The sequence below is a fragment of the Oryctolagus cuniculus genome, chromosome 9 (assembly GCF_051225735.1).
Source record: "Oryctolagus cuniculus isolate XC-2025 breed Fujian yellow rabbit chromosome 9, ASM5122573v1, whole genome shotgun sequence".
NCBI lineage: Eukaryota > Metazoa > Chordata > Mammalia > Lagomorpha > Leporidae > Oryctolagus > Oryctolagus cuniculus.
Genome location: NC_142875.1, coordinates 109,105,362 through 109,128,356, shown reverse-complemented (window position 1 = coordinate 109,128,356; position 22,995 = coordinate 109,105,362). Strand labels below are relative to the sequence as shown.

Here is a 22,995-nt window from a genome sequence, read left to right as displayed (position 1 = left end):
GTTAGCGTTAGCAGGTACTAGACTTGTCTGTGTGCTCCCTTTGACTCGCAGTCCCTTCACCATGACCAACTGTGAACTGAAACTGATCACCTGGAATAGTGAGATGGCATTGGTACATGCCACCTTGATGGGATTGAATTGGAATCCCCTGGTATGCTTCCAACTCCACCACTTGGGGCAAGTCAGCCTGAGCATGTCCCAAATTATACATCTCTTCCCTCTCCCATTCCCACCACCATGTTCAACAGGGATCACATTTCAGTTAATTTTCAACACTTAAGAATAACTGTGTGATAATTACAGAATTAAACCAGTCATATTAAGTAGAACAGATAAAAAAAACTACTAAGAGGGATAATGTATTTAGTTGTTCATTAACAGTCAGGGCTATGCTGATCAAGCCACCATTTCCCATAGTGTCCACCTCACTCCAACAGGTTTCCCTCTTGGTGTTCAGTCAGTCGTCACCGATCAGGGAGAACATATGGTATTTGTCCCTTTGGGACTGGCTTATTTCACTCAGCATGATGTGTTCCAGATTCCTCCATTTTGTTGCAAATGACTGGATTTCGTTGTTTCTTACTGCGGTATAGTATTCTAAAGAGTACATATCCCATAATTTCTTTATCCAGTCTACCGTTGATGGGCATTTAGGTTGGTTCCAGGTCTTAGCTATTGTGAATTGAGCTGCAATAAACATTAGGGTGCAGACCTCTTTTTTGTTTGCCAATTTAAATTCCTTTGGGTAAATTCCAAGGAGTGGGATGGCTGGGTCGAACGGTAGGGTTATCTTCAGGTTTCTGAGGAATCTCCAGACTGACTTCCATAGTGGCTTGACCAGTTTGCATTCCCACCAACAGTGGGTTAGTGTCCCTTTTTCCCCACATCCTCGCCAACATCTGTTGTTGGTAGATTTCTGCATGTGAGCCATTCTAACCGGGGTGAGGTGAAACCTCATTGTGGTTTTGATTTGCATTTCCCTGATTGCTAATGACCTTGAACATTTTTTCATGTGCCTGTTGGCCATTTGGATTTCCTCTTTTGAAAAATGTCTATTGAGGTCCTTGGCCCATCTCTTAAGTGGGTTGTTGGTTTTGTTTTTGTGGAGTTTCTTGATCTCTTTGTAGATTCTGGTTATTAACCCTTTGTCTGTTGCATAGTTTGCAAATATTTTTTCCCATTCTGTCGGTTGTCTTTTCACTCTCCTGACTGTTTCTTTTGCAGTACAGAAACTTCTCAATTTGATGCAATCCCAATAGTTGATTTTGGCTTTGACTGCCTGTGCCTCCCGGGTCTTTTCCAGAAACTCTTTGCCTGTGCCAATATCTTGAAGGGTTTCTCCAATGTTCTCTAGTAACTTGATGGTGTCAGGTCGTAGATTTAGGTCTTTAATCCATGTTGAGTGGATTTTTGTGTAAGGTGTAAGGTAGGGGTCTTTCTTCATGATTCTGCACGTGGAAATCCAATTTTCCCAGCACCATTTATTGAATAGACTGTCCTTGCTCCAGGAATTAGTTTTAGATCCTTGATCAAATATAAGTTGGCTGTAGATGTTTGGGTTGATTTCTGGTGTTTCAATTCTGTTCCATTGGTCTATCCATCTGTTTCTGTACCAGTACCATGCTGTTTTAATTACAGCTGCCCTGTAGTATGTCCTGAAATCTGGTATTGTGATGCCTCCGGCTTTGTTTTTGTTGTACAAGATTGCTTTAGCTATTCGAGGTCTCTTGTGCCTCCATATAAATTTCAGCACCATTTTTTCCAGATCTGAGAAGAAGGTCTTCGGTATCTTGATTGGTATTGCATTGAATCTGTAAATTGCTTTTGGGAGAATGGACATTTTGATGATATTGATTCTTGCAATCCATGAGCATGGAAGATTTTTCCATTTCTTGGTATCCTCTTCTATTTCTTTCTTTAAGGTTTTGTAATTTTCATCGTAGAGATCTTTAACGTCTTTGGTTAAGTTTATTCCAAGGTATTTGATTGTTTTTGTAGCTATTGTGAATGGGATTGATCTTAGAAGTTCTTCCTCAGCCATGGCATTGCTTGTGTATACAAAGGCTGTTGATTTTTGTGCATTGATTTTATACCCTGCTACTTTGCCAAACTCTTCTATGAGTTCCAATAGTCTCTTAGTAGAGTTCTTTGGGTCCTCTAAATACAGAATCATGTCATCTGCAAAGAGGGATAGTTTGAGTTCTTCCTTCCCAATTTGTATCCCTTTAATTTCTTTTTCTTGCCTAATAGCTCTGGCTAGAACCTCCAGAACTATATTGAATAGCAGTGGTGAGAGTGGGCATCCCTGTCTGGTTCCAGATCTCAGTGGAAATGCTTCCAACTTTTCCCCATTCAATAGGATGTTGGCTGTGGGTTTTTCATAGATTGCTTTGATTGTATTGAGGAATGTTCCTTCCAAACCCAGTTTGCTTAGAGTTTTCATCATGAACGGGTGTTGTATTTTATCAAATGCTTTCTCGGCATCTATTGAGATAATCATATGGTTTTTCTTCTGCAGTCTGTTAATGTGGTGTATCACATTGATTGTCTTGCGCACATTAAACCATCCCTGCATACCAGTGATAAATCCCACTTGGTCTGGGTGGATGATCTTTCTGATGTGTTGTTGCATTCTATTGGCGAGAATTTTATTGAGGATTTTTGCATCTATGTTCATCAGGGATATTGGTCTGTAATTCTCTTTCAGTGCTGCATCTTTTTCGGCTTAGGAATTAAGGTGATGCTGGCTTCATAGAAAGAATTTGGGAGGACTCCCTCTTCTTCGATTGTTCTGAGTAGTGTGAGAAGAATTGGAGTTAGTTCTTCTTTAAACGTCTGGTAGAATTCAGCAGTGAATCCATCTGGTCCTGGGCTTTTCTTTGTTGGGAGGGCCTTTATTACTGTTTCAATTTCTGTCTCAGTTATGGGTCTGTTTAGGTTTTCGATGTCTTCCTGGTTCAACGCGAGGTGAGCCGAACCTCAATAGCCCGAGACACCGGCAGGCAAGCGGAGAGAGGAGACTAGAGGGAACGACCCCCGGGGGGGGGGGGGGAGTTCACAAGGCTAACTGGAAGAGAGAGAGAGAGAGAAAAAAGGGTGACTAGTACGGACACGGGTTTCTCTCTCTCCGCTCACCTCTCAAGGGCGAGCAAAACAAAGAGCAGGCGCCATCTTGGACATACGTCATAAGCAGAGCGACCTCAGGTCTGCACCGGCCCTGAGCCTAGCAGAAAAACCTGACTCTGGACGGGGCGAATTAACAGGAGATTAGGATCTAGTAAATTTGTGGTGCTACTGAACTGAGACTGTGAAAAAAGAGACGGTGGGGGAGAGAACTCACGGAATTCACGTGAGCACTCTCCAGAGACGCTACAATTCCGTAACTTTGGCAACCCAGTGGGAGGCTGAAGGAGAATTTGAGCCCACTCTGAGGGCCGAACAGCTTCCCTGTGGGGATCTTGGGAAAGAGCTTCCGATCTCTGGCTCCTGTGGGTATATCATTTGCCTGCTAACTACCTCCAACTTCGTTCAGCTGTGCGGAATTACTTCCCTTTTGAATCAAAAAAAAAAAGAGAGAGAGAGAGAGATTTACCACGCCTAACCTGGGAGTGTCACCTTTGGCACACCAAACAGAGCTCTCAGGCCACACCCATCTCAAGCCCTAAGGCTCCATCAAAAACAGATAGTCCACTTAATCTAGAGTCATAGTATAACAAGAAAAAGCACCACAGTGAAGAAACCAAATATCTCCAATATGCCAAATAACAAACGCAAAAATCCGACCTTTTGATGATAGGAAAGGGGGCAACGATGAGTCTCTCTGGCTACTTCCTGCTGACTGGGGACGTCGTCTACAGGGGCCCGTTGGGGGTATCTTGGGGCTCCGCAGGGACAGGCATGTATGGATGGAGAAGCATCTGATTGACTGCCTGGTTGCTGAAGGCCGTGGTTCATTCCATTATCACCTGCTGTAAACACTTAAACAGACACTATAGTGTACAAGTCAGGGTGAGAATAGCAACCAATGATGCTAAGAGTGGCATTAACCAGGTAATGAGAGGATTTCATAGAGGAGAGGAAATGAGGGGGGGGTCTCTGGACTCTTGTGAGGATGGTTTGATGGACGTGGTTTAAATCTGATCCCATCCAAGACCGGGAGAAAGGCCACTCAACTTTTGCAGGTAGTGGGGTTTGCCTGTAGAGAAATTCTGAATAATCATACAAATTAGGTGGAGGAGAGGACCATCAATACACACAGGTTGGGAATAGAGTCCACTAAGTTTTCTGATTGAGAGGCAAATAGAACCTGATAGAAGGGGCTTGATAATAATCTGGTGGGCTTTAGGCCTTGTAATTTAAGAGGCCCAGATCTAACTGTCTCTCCACATGGGGTACATTTCAAGGGAGGTGTGAAACCTCCTTGGAGAAGGCACTCTGTTGACTTCCATTACCCAGCTGGCCGGCCTGGGAGGAGAGCTGGCCAGGTGAAGGCAGGTGGCATCTCTAACAGGAAATTTACAGTTCTGCCTGCAGTGTTGCTGACCCTACTTGGCCGTCTCCTCTCCGCAGCAGTGGTCACCTTGGAAGCTGGGCTGAGTGAAGGGCTTTTCAGCTTAGAACCAATAAGATCTGCGGCTCTGACCTGGGCGTCCTTCGACCCCAGGGCAGGTCCATTTCCAGTGATCCAACTCTTGGCTGGCAGAGCTGCCAGGGCTCATCACAAGCTGATTTCTGCTGAAGCTCAGGCTTGCCACACTGAAAGCCACTGTCGTGGACGGGCCTGTTGGGTCTCCTTGAGGGCATATCACTGTACAGAACAGCCATTAATAGGCCTGCCACCTATCATCACATTTCTGATGCCTGGCATTCTCTTCCTCCTGGTTTTTGTTAAAGCAGATCAATTAGCAGTTGAAAATTCTTCTCTAACTCTGTAGGAAATGGAACAGTTTAATCTGGACTTCTTGGCTTTACAAAAGGCAGAGGGAAATTTCATTAGCCTGGCAGCTTCCTCTCTGTATTGTGATGACTGTCACTGGTGTCTGCAAACGCATTCAGCAGGGAGACTGGGGATGAGTTTATTTGATGAGGTGGTTGATGGTCAACTTTCAAGAGGAAAGGAAGGTCAGAGCGGGGGAGCAGAGGGGAGAGCCAGGCAGACCTGCTCGCACTTGATGGGTTGGCTGCACACGTAGCAGCCATGGTAGATGGCAACCTTGATCTTAGCTTGTTGGTCCCTGGAACAGAACAGGTGCTTCTTCCAAATATCACTCAGCTCAGCTCCTTTTCCTAACCTGCTCCAATGCTAGAAGTAAAACACAGAGATTAATGTGTCATTAAAGAATGAATACTAGCTAAGAACTTAACCAGACACAACCAAAACAGAGAGTACGGAAGAACCAAAAGGTTAGAATATCATGTAGGATGGGGGGGATTAAGGCAATGAGCAGTACTGTAGCCAGTGGCCTAAGCATCTTTCGGTGACTTAAGTCCTCAAAATATGTACTTCCTTATGATTGTGTGTGTTTAACATGACATGTCCTAGATAAATTCCTTGAATTCCATATCCTAAATTCTGTTTTCTCTTGTGTTCTTTTTTTTCTGATTAACTAAGTTTAAAAAAAAGTTTAAGGTATACAAGCTACATGAATTTCATATGTATAAATTTAGTAACCTAGTGATTCTTCCCACCCAACCCTCCTTCCTGCCCTCACTCTATCCTTCATCCTCCTCCCTCTCCTAATCCCATTCTTATTTTTTTTAACCAAGATCTATTTTCAGTTAACTTTATACTCGTAAGATTAACCCTACACTAAGTAAAGAGTTCAACAAATAGTATGAAGAAAACAAAACTGCTCCTTAACAGTAGAGACAAGGGCTATAAACAATCATCACATCTCAGAGTGTCAATTTCACTCCTACAGATTACTTTTTAGGTACTCTATTAGTTCTCGGAGATCAGTGAGAACATATGGTATTTGTCTTTTTTGTACTACCTTATTTCACTAAGTATAATGGAAGTATAACTTGCTCCATTTTGTTGCAAACGACAGGATTTCATTTATTTTTTTACCATTGTGTAGTATTTCATATATGTGGTATATATACCATAATTTCTTTATCCAGTCATCAGTTGATGGACATCTGGATTGATTCCATATCTTAGCTGTTGTGAATTGAGTTGCAGTAAACATGGGGTTACAGATCACTCTTTCATACGCTGATTTCTTTTCCTTTGGATAAATTCCCTGGAGTGGAATGGCTGGATTCCTTTGTATTCTTGATCTGATTGTCATAATAAATCACCTTAGACTGGGCAACTTGAACAATAGGAATTTATTTCAGAACCTCTGGAGGCTAGCAGAAGTTTTAAGATGAAGTCATCAGGAGGTGCAGTTTCTGATGAAGTCTTTCTCCTTGCTTTCCAGATGGTTGCCTTCTTGCTGTGTCTACCTGTGAGGATTCTGCTGCACACGTTTATCCCCAGTGTCTGTGTGTTCAAATGACCTTTACCTATAATGAACCATGTAGTTTGCTTCATGTTCTCCTTAAGAGCCTCATTTTAAATCAATCTCCTCGATACAGGCCCTGTTTCCTAAGGAAGTCATATTTTGAGTTGCTGCATGTCTAGGGTTGAACGTAAGAGTTTGAGGAAGTTGTGGTTTAACCCATCAAAACTTTTCATCTTTTCTCAGTTAATGAGAATTCTTCTACGCACTTGTTCAGAGATTGAAGTCACTTTTCACTGCTCCCTCCCCGAAACCACTGCTCGTTGGCAAATCCAATTGACTTCAACTTGAAGTGTATCCCGGATATGACCACTAGCATAATCTCTACTGCAAGGATGAGATTCAGAGTATGACTGTCTCTCCTAGAGCACTTGAACAGCTTCCCAGCTGGTTCATAGACCTGAGCACTCTTCAAGAAAGGAGGACACAAGTGGCTCTTGAGGGAGCTGTGGCATGCAATTTGGGTCTGCCACAAATGCAGTGGGGACACCCTATGGGATGTTAAGCGAGAAAATGTGTGATTTAATTTCTACTTTTTAAAGATCATTCTGGCTGTTGTGAAGAGAACTGCTAAGGGATGTGATAGAGGCAGGAAAGTTATCCAGTGTAGCAGGGAAACTGCTTTGAGGGAGAGAACAGTGAAAAGTAACTCTCTGTTTCTGAGGTGTGAGAAGCAGCTTTGAATATCTCCAAACTGTGTTAGTTGTGCAGGCCTGCTGCACCAATCGAACAGAACCTGAAGGAGGGAGTGGGAATGAAAAGAGGGACAAGGGTGCAGAGAATGGAGCCGAGACAAAGGGCTGATCAAGGCTCATTTATTCCTGTGTCTCAGCGATATTTATACATAAGCAGCTCAGCTCAAAGAAGCACAAAAGATAACAACATATGCAAGCAGCTTATTGGGCCTCCTGTAACACAGATAATTTTAACAGAATGTTCTTGATCCACATGCTCCTTCAACATGGGAGTGTGTGACTTTCTTATCCCAGGAATTCCACAAGCTGAGATTGGCCTTGACTTGTCCATAGGCTGCCTACATTAGTGGTTATCCTGCCATTGTGATGGATAGCATCTGGCTTTCTTCTATAGAGACTGATCTCCTAATCAAACATTCCCGTGGCCCTGTGGTAGGTACTTTCTCCTAAACAGCTTTTTCATTCCTTATACCTGACAGGGTTGAGAATTTCCCACATCTTTAATTTCTGCTTCTCTTTTAATTATAAATTCTGCGATTTGTCTCTCCTTCCATTTTACTATAAGAAGTCAAGATAAGCCATGCTGCTTTTCCACTGCTTTGCTGAGATGTTTCAACCACTAGACAGCCTAGTCAATCACTCTTAACTTCTACTCTCCGTGAAAACTTAGCACAGGAGCACAATTCAACCAAATTTAGCTAAGAAGCAGCTTTGTAACAAAGAAGGCCTTTACTCAAGCTTCCAATAACATGTCCCTCATTCTTTCCCCCTGAGACTGCATCAGAATGGCCTTTCCTGTTCCTCTGCTTACGGACACACTTCTCCAGGCCCTGAAGTGATCTTCAAGTCCGCTGAAGCCTCAACTGCAGATTTGTTCTTTTTCTGAGTCCTCATGGGAATCCCTGCTTGTGCTCTTGAATGACAGTTTGACTTTTTCTAGCCTTCACTTCCAAACTCTTCCAACCTCCATCCTTGTCCAAGTTCCAAGCTGCTTCTACACTTCTAGCTTTTTATTTCAAGAACATCACGTTTCATGGTATCAATTTTTTTTATCAGTTAAGGCTGAAAAAATCACACACTTTAGCTCTAGTAATTTTTGAAAAATTTAGTTATTTGAAATGCAGAGTAACAGTGACAGAGATAGAGATAGAGATAGAGAGAGAGAGAGAGAAAGAGAGAGAGAAATATATCTGCTGATTCACTCCCTCAAACATCTTCCGCAGTTAGGCTTGAGTCAGACTGAAGCCAGGAACCTGGAATTCCATCAATGTCTGTGGATGTCAGTGGCCCAGGTATTTGAGCCATCATGTGTTGCCTTTATAGGCTCATTAGTAGGGAGCTAGATTGGAAGCAGAGAAGCTGTGGTGGAACTCGAACTGGCATTGCAGTATGGAATTCTCACAGTTGCAAATGGCAGCTTAACCTGCTATACCAAAATGCTGGCCACTCCAGTAATTTTTTTAGTGTTAGAAATTTTTTTCTCACTTTTCTAGGGCCTAAAGAATCAGAGATCAAGCTACTGGCTGACTCAGAGTCTGGTGAGAGAATGTTTCTCAACTTTTCTGGCATCATCATTTAGGGAATTGTAGGGCTGAGTAGGGGAAATGCTGAACTCACTCACATTGAGGAAGAGATGGAAGGGCCAGGCATCTTACCAAAACCTTTTATAAACTCAAGAACTCCATTCACAATGGTGGAGCCATTGGCTCCCTGAAGGTGGGACTGTGGTTTTGTATTCATCCCTGAAATTTTAATTTGCAGTAAGATTCCTGGCATAGACAAGGCACTTACTAAATTTCTTATTTAACAGATGGGATGGATATTGTGGTACAGTGGTTAGGGTGCCACTTAGGATCCCTACGTGCCATATTGGAGTGCTGGGGTTCAAGTTCCAGCTCTACTTCTGGTCCAGCTTCCTGCTAGTGCTTGGCCTAGGAGGGGGTGGGTGATGGCTCAAGGTTTTGCAGCCTTGCTACCTACTTGGCAAATCCAGATGAAGTTACTGACTCTTGACCCAACCATGGCTGCCTTTCAATAAATTAATAAATCAAACTTTTACTAATTTAACAAATGAAAGAAATAATGAGTGTAGCGAGAATATAATTACAATGTAAACAAATAATGTACAGTATCGTGTAACAAGAGGAATAGAATATCGCACTTGGGGCAGATTGGAAACACTGTCATCACTGCTGAGAAGCAAGGTAAGAGAAGACTGGGCAATGTCCAGTGATTGAAGTCTTTGGTGACCCCAGGGTCTAGTGAGCTGTTTAAATGGAATGACAGTGTCAGTATTCTTGACTTATAAGCTTTGACAAGACTTGGTTTTATTCCTTAGCATATTGGATAGACTGCTTGTGGCCTAGTGGTATGCCAATCATGAATCACTGGATGCCCACATAATTTCTTTAAAATTTTAATCTCTCTTAGTTTATTCTTGAACAACAACAGGAACAACAACAACAACAGCAAAAACATCAGAAAGAACAGGATCTATAGGAGAAATTATGAACACCAGGAACACCCAGCAAATGGGCGTGGGCAGTTCCCATGCAAAGCTCTCTCTGCTCACTACTTCATGCTCTTCTTTGGGGATCATCCCTGATAAGTCTGTGTCAGACATGATTCCCCCAACTTGTGCTGGGGTCCCCAAGTTTGTTTGAGCACTTTCAGTTCTTCCTAGGTCCAGAAGTCAGGCTGTTTTTTGAATCAAGTGTTATAACAGAAAATGAACTAAGTCCAGTAAAGCGACTTGTCAGAAAAGTTCCAGGAAGAAAGGTTAACAATGAGTTCATAAAAATCCAAGGAGTCTGGAATTCTTTGATTGCAGAAACTCTTACTTCTCCCCGCCCCCCTTTATCCTTCCTTCCCTCCCTCCCTTTCTTTGTTCCTTCTTTCCTTGCATTTTAAGATTTATTTATTTATTTTAAAGATTTATTTTTTATTAATGTGAAAGGGAGAGGAGGGTGGGGAGAGGAGGACCGGGCCAGGCTGAAGCTGTGGACTATCTTCTGCTGCTTTCCCAGGCACATTAGCACATTGGGAGCTGGATGGAAAGTGGAGCTGGAAGGGAAGTGGTGCAATTAGGTCTCTAAGCAGCACCCACATTGGCTGTGTTGTCGCACAACACCGTCCCCCAACACTGGCCCCTATTTATTTATTTTTAAAGGCAGAGTTACAAAGGGGGGGGGGAGAGGGACAGAGGGAGGGAGGGAGGGAGAGAAAGAGAGAGAGAGAGAGAGAAACAGACTTCCATTTCTTCTATCTGCTGGTTTACTTCCCAAATGGCTGCAATGGCCAGGGCTAGGCCAGGCTGAAATGAGGAACCAGGAGCTTTCTCTGGGTTTCCTAAATTGGTTGCAGGAGCTGAAGTACCTGGGCCATCTTCTTGCTGCTTTCCCCAGGCACGTTAGCAAGGAGCTGGGTCGGAAGTGGAGCACCTGGTACATGAGCTGTTGCCATATGGGATGCTGGCATTGCAGATGGTGACTTAACCTGCAATGTTGCAATACCAGTCAGTCCTGGAAACTTTCCTTTTCTAAAGAAAGGGATAAATTTAGCAAAGGGAAGTTAGAATTTTGTGGCCCTGGTGAGGAAGATGCCACCTAACCATAATTGGCACCTATAGATTTTATTAGTAAATAAAAGGGGAAGTATAAACATTTCAGAAAAATGGAATGTATTATTAATTGCTAACACATATTTCTTAAGGTTATTTTTATTTACAAGTTTTGAACAATGTACATTTTTTACATGGGTTACTTGTGCAAAGTTAGATTTAGAAAAGCAATAAATGCATAAAAGATAACAATGGAACATCAGACAAAAGATTTACAAGCCTTGTCCCACACTGCTACTTAAAGGTACTATATCTAAAAGTGTAAATATTGAAACAAAGATTGCAGACATTGGCTTTAAGTTTGTCATCACATTGAAAAGGAGGAAGAAACTAAATCATGCAACAGTAACTCAGAATTTGAGTGGAAAATACTTTGCCACAGATATGCTTCCTTCTTTGATTTATGTCAAACTAAACAACAAAAAGATGGAGGATTGTAAGTTTATCTAGGGCAACTGCACTCCTTTAGAAAGACTAAAGGATCTCCAACTTTTCCCTAGCTCCAAAATTGATGGGTTTCCATTCCTCTGCTCCCACACCTCTTTAAAAGCAAAACCCTAGAAAACCGGTGTTCTGAAACTTAGCATGGATGTAGCTAACCACTGTCTTGCAAGGAGAGGATGTGTCAGGTACTACAATGGCTGTACTACTTTGGCTGCATCCTTCAACATTCTCCCTACCAGGAAACATCATCTTATAATTCATAAGATTGTATCGGAATTTTTGGCCTCCATTCCCCTTTCAAAACTAATGTTTTTTTTTTTTTCAAAACTAATGTTTGGATGGCTTATTTCCTTGCTCTCTAGGCCACAGTCTAAACACTTTTAAACCCAATACAAGTGAAGGACCAGCCAGGATGAAACAGCTCAGCCATCACTTTGTTTAGAGTAGTATCTTCATCATAAAGCTATGCATAAGAAACCACTTGTTAACAATTCATCTAAAAACCTTACTGCAAAGTACAGTAACAAATAATTGCCAAAGACTGGAAATGAGATACAACAGAAAAGGAATTAAGCATTAGTAATTGTTTTAAGTAACCCAAGTACAGTACATTTGATGTCACAGAGGGTGTTGCCTGGTGTTCAAGGAGAGGGGAGGAGGGCTAGGAACAGTTCAGCAAGGGAAGATGGAAACAGCACAGCAGCTTTTTGCTTTAATAAAGTAAATTAATGACAACAAGGAATAAGAAGGTGACAAATACATCAATATTTTTTTTTGTTGTGGTTACTTTCTTTTGCTCCCTCTGGGGTCAACAATCACACCAGCTCTGTTCTACTATGGCAGAAACACGCTTTTCATATTCCCGCTTGTTCTCCTGGTACAGCTGAGCAGCCTGGCTGTTTGCTGGACTATTGGGATTTGGTTCATCCAATAGAGACTGTATGGATGTTAAAATGGAAGATACATCGTAGGTCGGACTCCAGCGGTTCTGAAGTATGTCTAGACATATACTACCATCTGCATAGACATTTGGATGAAACATCTTAGAGACAAATCTAACTGTGGGTGGCTTGTTTGGGTATTCTTCAGTGAATTCTATTGTAAGTTTGAATGTTCCATCCTCAAATGGGGTCCCCTCAGGCCCCAAAATGACCGCATTCCAAACCATTATGTTGTTCTCAGACGGAGCCCCGCTGACTGCAGCTGGAGGATCCTCCTGCAACCTTCAGAGAGACAGACAGGAGCCCCCAGCATCAGCCACTGGCGCTGGCTGCCGGCTGTGGGCCCCCTTCCCTGATATACACAGATTTCTAACCTACTAAATGAAAACTCTAAGATTTACTTCTTTCTATAGATATTCAAATGTATGCTATTTAGGTGAGATATCATTCAACTATGGGTGGTATTGATAAAATTAATTTATAAGAGTCATATTCGGTGGGATTGAAGATTACTTATGTGAATTAAATAGTCTCTCCAGGATGTTTAAAATTGATCCAAAGCCTTTTCAGGTTCATATGACTTGGGTAAATTTTGGGTAAATTTAAGTCACTCAATGTTTTTGGTTTAATGAAAGAAGATTTAACTACCGAGTTTTTGATTTTAAGTATGATATTAGCAGACTATTTTTATTCTTCCTGGCATTTCACAGCCCTAATGAATTCTAACTTTTAGAATGATGAGTTCCACATAAGAACAAATGTGTGAATGGAAAAAAAGAGATAGAAATTCCACATGAAATATGTCTTTCCAGAATTATAAAATATTACGTTCTTGTTCTCACAGAGGTGATAGTGAGGGAGATCTCTTCAAACAGAATTTGATTCTCAAACAAAACAAGGGTTGTATTTTGAATAACTTTACTTCAGAATAGTTTTAAATGTATAAAGCAAAATATGCGAGATGGTAATACAGAGTTTCTATGTACACCTCACCTCATATCCCCTATTATGACCATCTCATAGTATTATATTTTACACAATTAATGAATCACACCTAATTTCCCCAATTTTTTAAATTCAAACTCTTTTTGTCTCCCCTGTCTTTAGCATTTTCAAAAGTCTTACTATGATGATGACTGCCTAACATGTACTTGCTGGAGAAATATTTAACAAGGAAATAACTTCAGAGGGCTGTTCACTGTAATATCATGAAGTGTTCATGAGTAATTCAAGCAAAATGAAGTATAAATAGTTGAATAATGCTGAAGAAGGAAGAAAGTTTAAAATGAACTTTCCAATCATCATTATCTTGCATATATCATCTGCTAAAATGTTTGCAGTCTCTCTTAGATCTGTACCTTTTGAGTTTTGCTAATTTGTTAAATAACCCATATTTAACCAATATCTAGGTAATATAATATATAATAATAGCAATATATAAATTCATACAAAAATGGCTACTAAACTCACATTTGTCCACTTTTGACTTCTTTTTTTAACTTTTATATATAAATATAAATTTCCAAAGTACAACTTTTGGATTATAGTGGCTTTTTCCCCCCATAACCTCCCTCCCACCTGCAACCATCCCATCTCCCATCCCATCCACTTCAAGATTCATTTTCAATTATCTTTATATACAGAACATCAACTTAGTGTATATTAAGTAAAGATTTCAACACTTTGCACCCACACAGAAACACAAAGTATAAAGTTCTGTTTGAGTACTAGTTATATCTATAATTCACATAGTACAACACATTAAGGACCGAGATCCTACATGGTGAGTAAGTGCACAGTGACTCATGTTGTTGATTTAACAATTGACACTCTTGTTTATGGCATCAGTAATCATCCGAGGCTCTTGTCATGAGCTGCCAAGGCTATGGAAACCTCTTGAGTTCGCCAACTCCGATCTTACTTAGACAGGGCCATAGTCAAAGTGGAAGTTCTCTCCTCCCTTCAGAGAAAGGTACCTCCTTCTTTGATGGCCCGTTCTTTCCGCTGGGATCTCACTCACAGAGATCTTTCACTAGGCCATTTTTTTTTTCCAGAGTATCTTGGCTTTCTATGCCTGAAATACTCTCATGGGCTTTTTAGCCAGATCCGAATGCCTTAAGAGCTGATTCTGAGGCCAGAGCGCTGTTTAGGACATCTGCACTTTTGGCTTCTTAATTACAGAAGAATGCAAGACTTTTCTATAGCAACAACATGTCCTGTATCAAATTAACGAAATTGTACAAAACATCCCATGCTTCTAATAGTTAAATTTCCTAAGAATTAATTATTCTAATTAATATCTAGTTCTGAAAAGTAGAAGTAGCCATGGAACCAGTTCTGTAAATGAAAAACTTAAGGTATGTTTTTGCTAAGTAAAGTCATGATGTGTATGTTTCATTAAGAAAAAATTAATTTTCGTTCAAACAGAAGTATTGGTCGTTTCACAAAGAGAAAGAGGAAAAATATATAACAAAATCTAAATAGATTCAAGAAAATTATAGAAGAATTTTCTTTTTTTAAAGCTTAAATGCATTGTTTTAAAAAATTGTGACTGCCATTACCACACATAGAAAACTGATGACGCTGGCCATACTAGAAAGTAACCATGAAAACAAAGCAATGCTAGTAAATTCTAGCTAGATTTTGTTGCTTGCCACAGTGTTAAGCCTAATGTATCCTTCCCTTTTATTGAAAAGAAAGATGGGAAACTGCTAGGGAGATACAAATAGGACTTTTTTCACTTATTTTAAAAGACTGAGAGTTAATTGAAAAGGTTAACTATTCCTAAGTAGTACACTATTTTTTTTTTTAAGATTTTATTTATTTATTTGACAGGTAGAGTTACAGACGATGAGAGAGAAAGACAGAGATAAAGGTCTTCCCTCGGTTGGTTCTCTCCTCAAATGGCCACAACGGCGGAATTGCGCCATTCTGAAACCAGGAGCCGAGAGCTTCCTCCAGGTCTCCCAAGTGGGTGCAGAGGCCCAAGCACTTGGCCATCCTCCACTGCTACCCCAGGCCATAGCAGAGAGCTGGACTGGAGGAGGAGCAACCGGGACTAGAACCGGCACCCATATGGGATGCTGGCAATTCAGGCCAGGGTGTTAACCAGCTGTGCCACAGCGCCGGCCCCAACAAATAACACTCTTCAGTATGACATTAATGATCACCCAAGGCTTTTGACAAGAGCTTACTTCAGCTGTGGAAGCCTTTTGGAGCTACTGGCTCGACAAGGCCATAATAAAGTTCTCTTCTCCCTTCAGAGGAAAGTGCATCCTTCTTTAGTAGCCATTTCTTTCCACTGAGGTCACCCACAGGGGTCCTTTATGTAAGACATTTTTTTTTTTCCAGAGAAGGCCTGCTGTGTAATTCTCTTTTTAAATTTTTAAAAGTTATTTGTCTTAATTTATTTGAAAGGCAGAAAGAGACATGCAGAGACAGGTATATACATCGAGAGATCTCCCATCTGCTGGTTCATTTTCCAAATGCCTGTGAGAATGAGGGCTAGGCCCTGATGTCAGGTACTCAGTCTTTGTCTCCAACATGGGTAGCAGGGAACCAAGTATTTCAGCCATCACCTGCTGCCTCCTAGAGTGCACATTAACAGGAGCTGAAATATGAAGCAGAGCCAGAACTCAACCCAGGCACTCTAGTATGGGATGCAGACATCTCAGGTGAAGTCTTGACCAATGTATCAACACCCACCCCTATGCTTTCTTGAGTTCTATAGTTACATGTTATTTACATGTGTCCACAAAATTGTACAGTTCTTGGATATTTAAAAGGTATTGTTAAAATACCATCAGCCTAAATTTTATTTATTTTTATTTAATAAATGTAAATTTGCACAGTGCAACTTTTGCATTGTTGTGGCTTTTCCCCTCATAACCTCCCTCCCACCCACAGCCATCCCATCTCCCACTCCTTCTCCCATCCACTCTTCATCAAGATTCCTTTTCTTTCTTTCTTTTTTTTTTTTTTTTTTTTTTTTTTTGACAGGCAGAGTGGACAGTGAGAGAGAGAGAGAGACAGAGAGAAAGGTCTTCCTTTGCTGTTGGTTCACCCTCCAATGGCCGCCGTGGCTGACATGCTGCGGCCGGCGCACAGCACCTATCCAAAGGCAGGAGCCAGGTGCTTCTCCTGGTCTCCCCTGTGGTGCAGGGCGCAAGCACTTGGGCCATCCTCCACTGCACTCCCGGGCCACAGCAGAGAGCTGGCCTGGAAGAGGGGCAACCGGGACAGAATCCGGCACCCCGACCGGGATTAGAACCTGGTGTGCTGGTGCCACTAGGCGGAGGATTAGCCTATTGAGCCGCGGTGCCGGTCCTTTTGTTTTTTTTTTTTTGTTTTTGTTTTTGTTTTTTGTTTTGAAGATTCCTTTTCAATCATCTTTATATACAGAAGATCAACTTAGTATATACTAAGCAAAGATTTCAACGGACTGCATCCACAAAACTGCACAAGATATAGAGTACTGTTCAAAGACTAGTAGTTTTACTGGTAATTCTCATAATAAAATACATTAAGGACAGAGATCCTACATGGGGAGTAGGTGCACAGTGACTTCCGTTGTTGATATTACAGTTGACACTCTTATTTATGATGTCAGTAATCACACGAGGCTCTTGCCATGAGCTGTCAAGGCTATGGAAGCCTCTTGAGTTCACCAACTCTGAACTTGTTTAGTGAAGGCCATATCACAGTGGAGGTTCCTTCCTCCCTTCAGAGAAAGGGGCCTCCTTCTTTGATGGCTCGTTCTTTCTGCTGGGATCTTGTTCACCCAGATCTTTCATTCAGGTCATTTTTGCCACAGTGTCTTGGCTTTCCATGCCTGCGAGACCTTCATGGCCTTTTAGCCAGATCCGAATGCCCCAAGGGGTTGATTCTGAGGGTGGAGTGCTGTTTAGGGCATTTGCCATTCTATGAGTCTTCTCTGTATCCTGCTTTCTCTGCAGGATCATTCTGTCCCTTTTAATTCTATCCTTCATTATTTGCAGACATTGCTCTTATTTGTGAAATCGCTTTGACACTTAACCTATCTTTTTGATCAATTATGTACTTAAACTTACCACTTTAACAAGTGAGATGGAATTGGTACATGCCTCCTTGATAAGATTGAATTGGAATCCCCTGGCACATTTCTAGGTCTACCTTGGAGGTAAGTCCAAGAGAGCATGTGCCGACCTGTATGTCTCCTTCCTCTCTTATTCCCACTCTTATATTTAATAGAGAGCACTTTTCTGTTAATTTTAAATGCCTAAGAATAATTGTGTATTAATTACAGAGTCCAACTGATGGTATTAAGTAGAACAAATAAACAACAGCAACAAAAAATAGTAAAAGGAATAAAATAGTAAGTTGTTCCTCAATAGTCAAGACGAGGGCTGATCAAGTAATTGTTTCACTTCAGTGGGTTTCCTTTTAGGTGCTCAGTTAGTTGTGATTGATTAGGGAGAGCATATGATATTTGTCCCTTTTAGTCTGGCTTATTTCACTCAGCATTATATTTTCCAGATTCCTCCATTTTGTGCAAATGCCCGGATTACATTGTTTTTTTAACTGCTGTATAGTATTGTATAGAGTACATGTCCCATAATTTCTTTATCCAGTCTTCAACAGATGGGCATTTAGGTTGATTCCATGTCATAGCTATTGTGATTTAAAGTGCAATAAACATTAAGATGCAAATAGCTTTTTTTTTTTTTTTTTTTTTTTTTTTTGCAATTTAATTCCCTTTGGGTAAATTCCAAGGAGTGGGATGGCTGGGTCCTGTGGTAGGACTATATTCAGGTTTCTGAGGACTCTCCAAACCGTCTTCCATAGGGGCTTTACCAGTTTGCATTCCCACCAACAGTGGATTAGTGTCCCTTTTTCCCCACATCCTCGCCAGCATCTGTTGTTAGTTGATTTCTGTATGCTAGTCATTCTACCGGGGTGAGGTGAAACGTCATTGTGAGCATTTTTTCATGTGTCTGTTGGCCATTTGGAGTTCTGTTTTGAAAAATGTCTGTTAAGGTCCTTGGCCCATCTTTTTATTGGGTTGTTTGTTTTGTTGCTGTGGAGTTTCTTGATCATTTTATGTATTCTAGTTTTAATCCTTTATCAGTTGTGTAGTTTGCAAATAATATCTCCCATTCTGTCCATTGCCTCTTCACTTTCCTGACTTTCTTTTGCAGTACAGAAACTTCTCAGTTTGAGGTAATCCCATTTGTTTATTTTATCTTTGATTACCCATGCCTCTGGGGTCTTTTCCAGGAATTCTTTGCCTGTTCCAATGTCTTGAAGGGTTTCCCCTATGCTCTCAATTGATGGTGTCACAGTGTAGATTTAGATCTTTAATCCATGTTGAATGAATTTTTGTATATGGTGTAAGATAGGGGTCTTGTTTCATAATTCGACATGTGGACATCCAGTTTTCCCAGCACCATTTGTTGAAGAGGCTGTCCCTGTTCCAGAGGTTGGTCTTAGCTCCTTTGATGAATATGAGTTGGTTATAGATGTGTGGATTACTTTCCGGTGTTTCTATTCTGTTCCATTGGTCTATCCATCTGTTTTTGTACCAGTACCAGGCTGTTTTGATTATAACTGCCTTGTAGTATGTCTTGAAGTCTGGAATTGTGATGCTTCTGGCTTTGTTTTTATTATATAGGATTGCTTAGCTATTCACGGTCTCCTGGTCCTCCATATTGTGGGGAGCAACCGAGACTAGACTAAATTACTGGAACTGCTAGGACTAATTCTACGCATCTGATCTCCCTCAATATGGCGCTGAGCGACAGCAAACAACTTCTACACAGCTGCCTCACCAATTTGACTGATAAGCTGCAGGAGCTGATCCTGCTCCTGATTGGAGGAGAGCAGCGTGCTCGTCGTGTGGGCAGCAGAGCATGGATTGGTGGAAGAGGACGATAAAGGAAGAGAGAGACAATATGCACCGGGCAACATCTGAGGAACATCTGAGCAGCCCCTGAGAGAGCCGGCCGGTGGTGTGCCGCTCCTCCGCGGAAGCGGGGAAAGTGGCGGGGGTGCCGCCCCTCCACGGAGGCGGGGGGGCTGGCAGCTAATCCGGGACGGCGTCATTCCTCCGCGAGTGGGGAGCTGGCAGCTAACCTGGGAAGAGCCGGGGAAAGAGAACAGCGCAGGGCCCAGTGTCGTCCCTCCGCGAATGGGGGAGTGACACATATGAATTTCAGTATCATTTTTTCTAGGTCTGTGAAGAATGTCTTTGGTATTTTGATTGGTATGGTGTTTAACATGTGTATTCTTGGGTTGTTGATTTGGAGTTTCACTGCACTATGGTCTGAGAAGGTGCATGATATAGCTTCAATTTTCTTCAATTTGTTGAGGCTCCCTTTATGGCCTAGCATATGGTCAGTCCTAGAGTATGTTGCATGTACTGGGGAGAAATATGTGAACTCTGTGGCTGTGGGCTGGAAGGCTCTGTGGATATCTACTAGGTCTATTTGGTCTATAGCATCAATTAGCTCTGTTCTTTCCTTGTTGATTTTCTGTCTGATTGATTTATCCATTAGAGAGTGGGGTGTTGAAGTCCCCTGTTACTATTGTATTTGAATCTATATCTCCCTTTAAGTCCTTTAGTAATTATTTCAAGTAGTCAGGTGCCCTGTAATTAAGTGCATATGTGTTTATAATAGTAATGTCTTAATGTTGGATTGATCCTTTGATAATTATAGAATGCCCTTCTTTGTCTCTTTTAATAGTTTTTATGTTAAAATCTATTTTATCTGTTACTAGGATGGCCACACCAGCCCTTTTTTGATTTCTGTTAGCTTGGAATATCTTTTCCCATCCTTTCACTCTCAGTGTGTGTGCAACTTTGCTGGTAAGGTGTGTTTCCTGAAGGCAGCATATAGATGGATTCTCTTTTTTGATCCAGTCAGGTAGTCTGTGTCTCTTGGTAGTAGAGTTAAGGCCATTCACATTCAGTGTGACTACTGTTAAGTACTATCTTTTTTCAGTCATGTTTCCTAAAATGAGCTGTTTATGTATTTTGAGATCTGTTTGTAGCTTAGTTGGGTCATTTTCTACATTCGCTTTTTTTTTTTTTTTTTTTGTAATGAAGTTCTTGTTTTTGTATTTCTGTGTGCAGCACGTCTTTGAGCCAGTGTTGTAGGGTTGGATGTGAGGATACAAATTCTTTCAGTTTCTGTTTGTCATGGAAGATCTTTATTTTACCTTCATTCATAAATGATAGTTTTGCAGGGTATAGTATTCTAGGTTGGCATTGTTTGTCTTTTAAAACTGGAATATATCATGCCATTGTCTCCTTGCCTGTAGTGTTTGCGATGAGAAGTCTGGGGTGAGTCTGATTAACTTACCCCTGAATGTGATTTGTCATTTCTCTCTGGCACATTTTAGGATTTGTTCTTTGTGTTTTACTGAACTGAATGTTGCCACATGTGTCATGGTGAATTTCTCTTGTTGTCTAACTTGTTGGGGCTCCTGAGTATTTGTTGCATTTGGTTGTTATTGTCAATTTGCCTCTGTTGGAAATTTTCTGATATTATTTCATTGAAAACACCTTCCAATCCATTCTCCCTTTCCACACCCTCAGGGACTCCTATTATCTGAACATCACTATACTTGATTGAATCTGTAGGTCTCCAACCATATTTTTTAATTTTCTAATTTCTTCTTCCTGTGTTTGATCTGACTGTATTATTTTTGGACGTTTGTCTTCGAGTTCCGATATTTGCTCTTCTATTTCATCTGTGCGATTTCTGAGGGATTCCACGGTGTTTTTTATATGGTCATTTGAGTTTTTCATTTCTAGTATTTCATTCTGGCTTCTCTTTAGGATCTCTAATATGTGGGCGTTCCTTTCGTTCAGATCTTGAATATGTTTCTAATTCTTTTTTTTTTTTTTTGACAGGCAGATTGGACAGTGAGAGAGAGAGAGAGACAGAGAGAAAGGTCTTCCTTTGCCATTGGATCACCCTCCAATGGCCGCTGTGGCCAGCATACTAAGCCAGCACACTGTGCTGATCCGAAAGCAGGAGCCAGGTGTTTATCCTGGTCTCCCATGGGGTGCAGGGCCCAAGCACTTGGGCCATCCTCCACTGTACTCCCTGGCCATAGCAGAGAGCTGGCCTGGAAGAGGGGCAACTGGGACAGAATCTGGTGCCTCCACCGGGAGTAGAATCCAGTGTGCTGGCGCCGCTAGGCAGAGGATTAGCCTGTTGAGCCGCGGCACTGGCCTTGTTTCTCATTATTTCTAAGTAATCAGATTATTAATTTTCTGAATTCTTTTTCTGGCATGATTTCAAATTCTACTTCTTCAGCCTCTATTATGGATGGTTTAGCCTGCTCCATTGGTAAGTTAATAGGTTTTTCTATATTCTTATTCTGGATTTTTCCTTTGTTCTTAGACATTTCTGTTTGGCTTAATTTTCAGGTTGATTTCCCTCTTTTATGGGCTGCTGTGAGTCTGTACCAATAGCCAGTATAAGCAGGCAGCTCTACCTTCTGGAGTTTGATTCTTTCTTTCTTTCTTTCTTTCTTTCTTTCTTTCTTTCTTTCTTTCTTTTTTGGTAACTTGAGTAGGCTGGTGTCAGGTCTTTGAGGTGCCAAGCTTCGCCTCTTGGGGCCGGTTTCCCTGTATCTTTGTTTGCACCAAAGTGCCTGGGCCTCATTGATCAGCATCCGCCCACTCACTGCGGCCCCTGCGCGAGGTGTGGGGAGTAGCTCCAAACCAACCTGGTCCCGCTACTAAAAGTTCCTCCTTCAGAGGGTGAAAGCAGAGGCCGCCCTCCTTTATGCCTGAATGTAAACTAACAAGATGGCTGCTCTCTGCCCGCTGCAGCTCTGATTGTGGGGGCGGGAGTGGAGACACCAAGGGATCCTGGCATGTTCAATCCCTCAGCTCATCCCCCTGGATTGAGCCCTCTTCCCGCAGGTGCTATTCACTTTGTTTTGATTTTGATTTCCTTCCTCACTGAATCATGCGTGTCTCACCTGTCCATCCCCGGGTGGGTCGGGGGTGGCGGCAGTGGCCACTGCGGTGGCGGCCCAGCCTTAATTTTAATGATTAGGTTAGTTTTCTGGAAATCCAGTCCTCGTATGAACAAAAATGGTAGACCAGAGTCTGCTTATCTCTGAAGTGCTCTAAATTCCTTATACCTTAATAGATGATGCTGCCTCTTTTATGAAATTCACTCAGGTTATCATAAAGAACAGTAGAAGAATAGAAAGACATAAAATTGAGCAATGGTAAGGTATGGGGGAAAGTGTGAATTCTTGTGAAAAGAGACTTGAGGATACATTTATTTCCTTAGAAACCTGAATAAATTATTTAGGATATTTTAGGGATTATTCTGTAACTTCCCACATTTATTATATTTTTTTTTTCTTTTTTGACAGGCAGAGTGGACAGTGAGAGAGAGAGAGACAGGGAGAAAGGTCTTCCTTTACCATTGGTTCACCCTCCAATGGCCACTGTGGTCAGCGCGCTGCAGCCAGTGCACCGCGCTGATCCGAAGTCAGGAGCCAGGTGCTTCTCCTGACTCCCATGGGGTGCAGGGCCCAAGGACTTGGGCCATCCTCCACTGCCTTTCCAGGCCACAGCAGAGAGCTGGACTGGAAGAGGGGCAACCAGGACAGAACCTGCGGCGCCCAGAATGGGACTAGAACCCTGGGTGCCAGCGCCACAGGCGGAGGATTAGCCAACTGAGAAGCCACGCCGGTCTATTCTATATTCTTTATCCCACCAGAATTACAAGAATATCAAGAAGAAATCTGAAACTAATTTTAAACATTTCATTTTGGTGGGC

General features: G+C 41.7%; 1 pseudogene; it reads right to left on the bottom strand.

Moving 5' to 3' along the window:
• Positions 1-11,962: 11,962 nt before the first annotated feature.
• Positions 11,963-12,506, bottom strand: LOC100345720 (ubiquitin-conjugating enzyme E2 A pseudogene; annotated as a pseudogene).
• Positions 12,507-22,995: the final 10,489 nt, after the last annotated feature.